This window comes from Adiantum capillus-veneris, chromosome 24, assembly GCF_014529385.1.
Source record: "Adiantum capillus-veneris isolate H3 chromosome 24, ASM1452938v2, whole genome shotgun sequence".
In the NCBI taxonomy this organism is placed as follows: Eukaryota; Viridiplantae; Streptophyta; class Polypodiopsida; order Polypodiales; family Pteridaceae; genus Adiantum; species Adiantum capillus-veneris.
Genome location: NC_140954.1, coordinates 46,429,198 through 46,436,212, shown reverse-complemented (window position 1 = coordinate 46,436,212; position 7,015 = coordinate 46,429,198). Strand labels below are relative to the sequence as shown.

Here is a 7,015-nt window from a genome sequence, read left to right as displayed (position 1 = left end):
GTATTCACGCTTACAAATTTCAATTGAAATCTTCAACAAATTAAGAGTGAAAAAGAGATTCAATATACCATATGTATTAATGGGAGTAAAATCACTCAGTACAAGCTTTTACATTAATACATCATGGAAAACCAATGTTTGCACACAAAAAGCTCTTCTCTTTTTTGGAACGAACAACCTTTTCATTGATTATAGAAACATATTGATTGGGCAAGGTATATCTAAGATTAAGATACTCACGAAGGTGACTGAGATTCTAGTCGTTATTCACCGAGATGTTGTGCACTGCATTGTTGTGGACGCATATTTGTAGATCAATTGATTCTTTAGCAGCAACATCAGAGTCTAGTGCCTCCCATTTTTCCTTCTTCAACTTCCATCTTCTGTAGGGAAAGACAATTGACAAGGTTTGCTTTACAATATGGTATCTATACACCACATTTTCAACAACTACAAAGCAGTTGATTGTATCTCCCTGGTGGTTGACCACCTTAGTCTCCCATCCAACTGGAAGGAAGCCATTGATCGCACTTTTCCCTTTGCAGGTCCACATTGTTGGTGTCATGTGAACACTCTGCAGTCGAAAGATAAACCCAAACACATGAAGGGACATAAACCAAGTTAGGGAAGCTTTGTGGGAACCATAGGTGCACTTCATTGTTGAATGCACATCCACCTCGATTCTCCTTTTGGTTGATGTGATCAAAGCACTATCTAGCTCAGGGCATTCCATACTCTACAAGGCTGGTGGGTGAATCGAAGAAAGACTACCATACCCAGTTTGCCCAGGTGTTACATAAGTATGGTTATTAAAAAAATTACATGTGAGACAAGCTCCACGAATGGACAACCAGCATAGAGTAGTTTGCCAGGTCAATCTGGATGGCCTCAAAAGTTTCTTTGAAGGACTCTATTGGCTCCCACTCTACAAAATCGGATGGGAAAACATCTGCAAACATGAACAAGCAATGAAAACCTTAAATACATCAAAGAAATATACAACAGAAATACAAAATATACAATCTAAAAACTTGACAGAGGAGTGAAATTACAGTTTGCAAGAAACCTCGATGGAGGCACTGCTGTCTCTAGCTTTAGTTGTGAAGCAACATACACATGCTACTCCTTTTCAAGTTGCTTTCCGTCATGGGTTTTGCTTGAACTCCATGATCCTTCCCTTCCAGTGGTGTTCTCGAGAAGCCATGTGTCTCTTTGAGACCTTATGTGCACCTCTTGAGCTGGGTTGCATTGTCACCCACATCAATTGTGTGAACCCCATCGTCACCCAACATCCACTGTCGTCTTGTACATTGCTACATAAAATGGATTCCATGACACTCCTAGGTCATTGAGTACCTGATGATGCCATGGGGAAGAGTGGCACAACCTACAGACCAACACGTATGATAAGACATTGCACATCCATGTTCTCAGCTATATAAAGAGCAAGATTCTTGATGGTACAAAAAGACAAAGGATGCCACTTACTGCTATACTGCTCCACTTTCTTGTTGGCTTAATGGGAAAGATAATGTTTCAAAGCTTGAGAGTGAAGTAGATCCTCTCTAGAGAGCTTATTGGAGAAGGAACAGGAAATCTACTGAGGAAAGAAAGAGGGATGATCTTGCAGAAGGATATGATGTAGATCTTCAGCTTTAGGTAGAGGGTTTAGTGAGGCTCGTGGAGAAATGGAGAACTTTAGCTCGAGGAGAATGCAGCAAGATTGAGGAGAATGTAGTAAGATTGAGGAGGGAAAGGAGGTTCAAACTTCTAGTGCAGAGGTTTTGGGAGGAAAAACTGAAAGGAAAGAAAGAGAAGCAAATCTTGCAAGGTGAAGTGAAGAGAAGTGAGAGATGGTACAATAGAGAGAGAGAGAGGGAGGGAGGGAATGATCAGCACAATTTTGGAGGGACCCCCTTTTAGGAGAGAGGGGGGGAGAAATTGATAGCCACTAGAGAGAGAGGATTGGTTTTTACTCAGCTATTTAGATAGAAGTTTAGTTTTTTCAATTTATAAGAGATTTTCTCTTTATATTTTATAAAAGAGTACAAGTTTGACCACTTACTTTTAGGCCCTGCCATACCCAGTATTTTAGTCCACATGGCATCCACCCATTTGCCCCTTCCATAATCTCCTTTTAAATCCCATGGCAAGTAAAGAGGCCCCCTTAGACCCCATTCCCTTATTAGTCAGAGTCCTAAGAGCATGTGGCATGCATTTACTACAGTTGTGCACTCGTGGTTGAGTCGCTTGACCAGGATCAAGTGTAAGGATGCATGGTGTCAAAACAAGCTGGTTTTGCTGTTGTCTCAGATCCTATTTTATTTCTTTGCTAGGCAGGGAGGTGAGTGAAAGAGCCTCTGGGCCTAAAAGTTGTGTAATGTTGAATGGAGATGGTTTGGTGTTGGAGTTGTGTGAGTAAAATTTGTTCATATTAGAGACTAGAGACTTTGACATTCAGAAGGATTGGATTTTTCTATTTAATATTTGTAGTCAGCTTTATGTTTTGATCATGTAAGAGCAAACATTGATGTATCTAGTGAATTCTATGCATTTGAGCAAGTGTTTAGCTCCATTTTTAGCTCATAAGTTCGTCATTTTTTGAATTTATGAAGGTATGTAAAAATTTTACGCATGCTGGACCTGATGGTTACCATGTCTATAACTTCATTTTCCATTAATGGTGAATTTGGATTTTCTTGCATTCTTCTAGGTTTATATTGTAATTTTGCAAATCTCAAATACGATTTTGTAAGTGTCCGATCATTTCTTACTGATGTGTGTTCGGTATCGATGGCCCATATCAAGCCATTTGAGCGTAAGAGAGGTCATCAAGGGGAATTAGAAAACCAAATTTGCTCACTACTTGCATGGTCACTTAATGCAAGTGGATCATTAGGTAGATCAGCATCAACCTTAACCATTTAAGAAAAACAAGAAGTTTATGTATAAGAGTAGAGCAGGAGGAGAACAGCTTGGTGGCAATGGGAAGTTCGAGTGATGGTTTGAAAGCCAAGCGCATGACAACTAATTACTTCTAGAGGAGTGGAGAAGATTTGGCACACACTTTAAAAAAAGATTTGCTTTTTTGTTGGCACTTTCTCCATATGAGTTGCCCAGCATTTTCAAAGTTGCAATGCCACCTTTGGTTATGTTTGATGTGGTTGAAGTTTTATATTGGTGGAAAGACTCTTTTATACCTCAACAAAGAGCAAGTGCTGCTCCACTTTTGTTGAACTCAAACTCTGATGCTGAGGGAATTCCATCTAGTAGAGTTGGTGACATGAGTGCTAGTGTCCCATTCTACAATTTTTTTACGGTCATCGTGTTGTTCGATTTTGAAATCTTTATGTGCATGTGGACGGTTTTCATTGTCGTTGAAACTTGCCAAAATAAGGGTATCATCTTTGGCCAATCACTTGATTAATATTTTGATTGAGAGTTTAGAAAAGGAGGAGATATCCAGTCAGAGGGTTCATTTCAGGTATTGCACGTTCTCTGGTACAAAAAATGATACCAGGGTTGGCTATGTGATTGATGATTCAAACGCTACTGAATTCAAGGATTCTAAGGGTAAACCATTATGTGTAGATGAACTACATCATCTTGCAAGTTTCTATATGTGAGAGGCCCATGCTTCCACTTACAAGAAAATTAAGAGTAAAAAAAAGAACTTTTAGGTCAAATGGGGAGACTGTTGTCGCTCTTAAATTCTTGATTGTGCATGCAATAAATTTTATAGTTGATTCATGCAAGCTCTTGCCTAAACTGTTTGAAACTTATACATGAACTAACGCGCATGACTAGTACAACTTGGTCAAAAAACAATCAATTAATTTGAGAAAATGGCTACATTGCATTGGTAGTTTGTGAAAGACCCAACTTCTGTGTACTTTCTACCAGTCAAAAGTATATCTACTGAACCTCAACCTATGAAATGAAGAAGACATGATAAAATAGTTTAGATCCTTGCAGAGGAAAAGGCCTTCTTAAAAGAAAGGATATTTTCCAAGAGAGCGAGGAAGAGGAAACAATGGATTTAAAGAACACCTAAAGCTAGTATTATTCAATGTTATTTGGATGTAGCTTTTAAAGATCAAATATAGATGTTGTTGAAGGAATTCTAAGATGAATTTTCCTAGTCTTATGTGGACATGAAGGTTCTTGATCCAAAATTTTCTCAATATCAATCATAATAATTGAGGATACATGACCAATTGGAAAGCTATCACGAGTCGCCTTTGTCATGCCGGTTGACTTGACAACTACATTATCACCCATCGTGATTGTCACCTACAAGAATACAAAGCTAGGGTATGTTACATTATTCAAACCTCAATGCCATTACACAACAAATCCTTTTCAAGTCCCTTATATAGATTCATTGTTGGATGATGTAGCTAGTCATGAGATGCATTCATGTTTGGATGGATTTTTAGGCTATAACTAATCAAAATGGATCCTAAAGATTTGAAAAATACATCCTTCGTACAGAATGGGGAGCATTTTTCAATGAGGTGATGACATTTTTCAATGAGGTGCATATGACATTCATTTGAGAATTATCAAATAGTTAACAAATATTGGAAATTATTTCATTTGCCAAGTTTAAAACATGGATAACTTGCCTTGCATTAGCGTTGTGCTATCTAGAAATTTGGGCAATAAAGCAAGGCTTTAGAATACTCAGATGGCTTGTGGCCATCATCATAGCGCCACTGTGTGGCCTAAACTTGTTGCAAATTATACAAGAGTGGCTTATGTAGAACCCAAAATGGATTGACCCATGTGCACATTTCTTACCTGATATAGATGTTGAAGACCGATCCAAGTGTTTATACGACAAACTTTCTATATAAATTAAGAAACAATGTGGAAAATGATAGGTCAATATGTTATATATCCATAATATATTGATTTACAAACAAGATCCAATGGGAGAATACAAACAAGATCCATTTACATTTTCTTCTCTAAGGCAATAGACTGTGTGTCACACAAGCTTTACATGAAAAAATAATGCAACAATCACATGCTAAAATTATGTAGGGCATCATATAGAGACATAATCTTATTGGCCATCATTATAAAAAAAGACGTTTATGAATATGTTACACAATGTATGACGTGTCAAAACAGTGAAATATGATAGAGGCAAGCAACCAACTTTATTCTTACCATTACCAAATTCTAAGGCCCATGGGTGAGTATAGCCATGGATTTTATCTTTGGTCTACTTGAGTCTCTCCATGAAAACAATGGTTTTTGGTCAATGGTAGACATGTTTAGCAAACAAGAACCTTTTATACAAAACTATCAAAACTTATCATATGACTAATCTTTTTATCTTTGTATTTTATTATCTATTAGATCTTCAAGTATCATGGCTTGCTAAAGTCAATTGCCTCTGATAGAAATCCACGTATGACAAGTCTCTTTTAGAGATGATGATTTGAAATTTTTGGTACAAAGTTAATTAAACATCTTCTCTTCTTATCACCCAAAAACAAATGGGTAGAGTGAAAATTTTAATTCCATTGTCTTGGATCTACCACTTGTAGGATATGCATAAAATAACAAAGTCTGGTTCTTGTGATTTCCACTTTGGGAAGACTCGTAGAGTTTGGAATTGTCAAATTTTTTATTTGGGCTCATCTTGGACTCCATTTCCACTATTGCTAGTAGTACATAGGTAATTTTTACCATTTGTATAGAGGTTTTTCATAGGATTTTGTTTTATCAATATATACATTGATTAGTCTATATATATAGCATAGGATGATTCTTTGCAAATTTTCCCTCCATGAAACTTTCTCGTTAGATGCATTCAATGGCCACAACAACATATCATACAAACTCTAATTTTATTACTTACTAGCTCAAACCAAAATTATCCAGCCAATGTTTCTATTTTGAAGCTACTACCTACTCCTTTGTATCACTAGATACCAACTTTGATAGCTTGGAGCTTGCTACCATGTGGTAGCTACTGATAGCCGTTCTGCGGCTTTCCATAATTACCATAGTAAGTTACCTCACCCTATCAAATCACTCAAACATTTTGGTTATCCCTACCATTTCACTGTACATAAGCGTGTGTGAATTAGGGACTTTCTCCATATTTTCTTAAAAACCCTCAGCTAGCTAGTCACTGGGCTAGTTGAGCCAAAAAAATTAAAAAAATCAAAAAATTATAAGTATATTATGGCCCATTTGTGTGTAAATATTTCATTGTATATAGGGCCTAAATAAAAGGATTATTTTGGTATTTAATTAAATATGTATACTTAGGTGTGTGTTATTTATGCTATGTACATTGACTCACCATTAACATATTTTATCTTACCATTTTGCATACTCTTTATTCCATATAAAAATAATTTCATGCAAGCTTCTCTTATTTTTGGTGTAACTCCATCCCAACAAAAATCCAAAAAAACTAGTTCTATTTATGTGTATATTTTTTCACTATTGTGATTTTTTCCTTCCTACATCTATTCCCTATTACTTTCATAAATTAGACCACATATTCATCTTTTTATGGTAAACTTATAATGAGAGAGATTTATTTTGACCCCTTTATACTTTTTCCACCTATATTATTTATATTTGACATGTACATATTTTTTTTAGACCCCTCAATATTTGATTTTCTTAGTTGTACTATTCACATATATCATGATCTCAACAATATCTTCAATTATAGACCTACCAAATAAGGTCAAGGGTATGTGTAATGCATGCATGCACCATGGGGGGCTCACTCTTGGAGGTATTCAAAAGAATCATCCAAAGAAGGACCTCACAAGGACTTTGTGCAGTGGAAAAAACAGTCGGTTTTGCTGAATTTTTAAAGATCACATGCTCCCCGAATTTGAAAAGGTGATACAAAAAAAAGTTATAGCTCGTGGGCTGAACTTTCACCTCAAATTTTTTCATATTTTTTTGAGCTACGAGCTGTGAGCTATGATTTTATTGGTGGACCCCAGTTTGCCCATGCTATGCAGTCACACTC

The 7,015-nt window shown here is 36.5% G+C and overlaps 1 pseudogene; it reads left to right on the top strand.

Moving 5' to 3' along the window:
- The first annotated feature begins 2,205 nt into the window (after window positions 1–2,205).
- LOC147426313 (uncharacterized) lies at window positions 2,206–3,626 on the top strand (annotated as a pseudogene).
- Window positions 3,627–7,015: the final 3,389 nt, after the last annotated feature.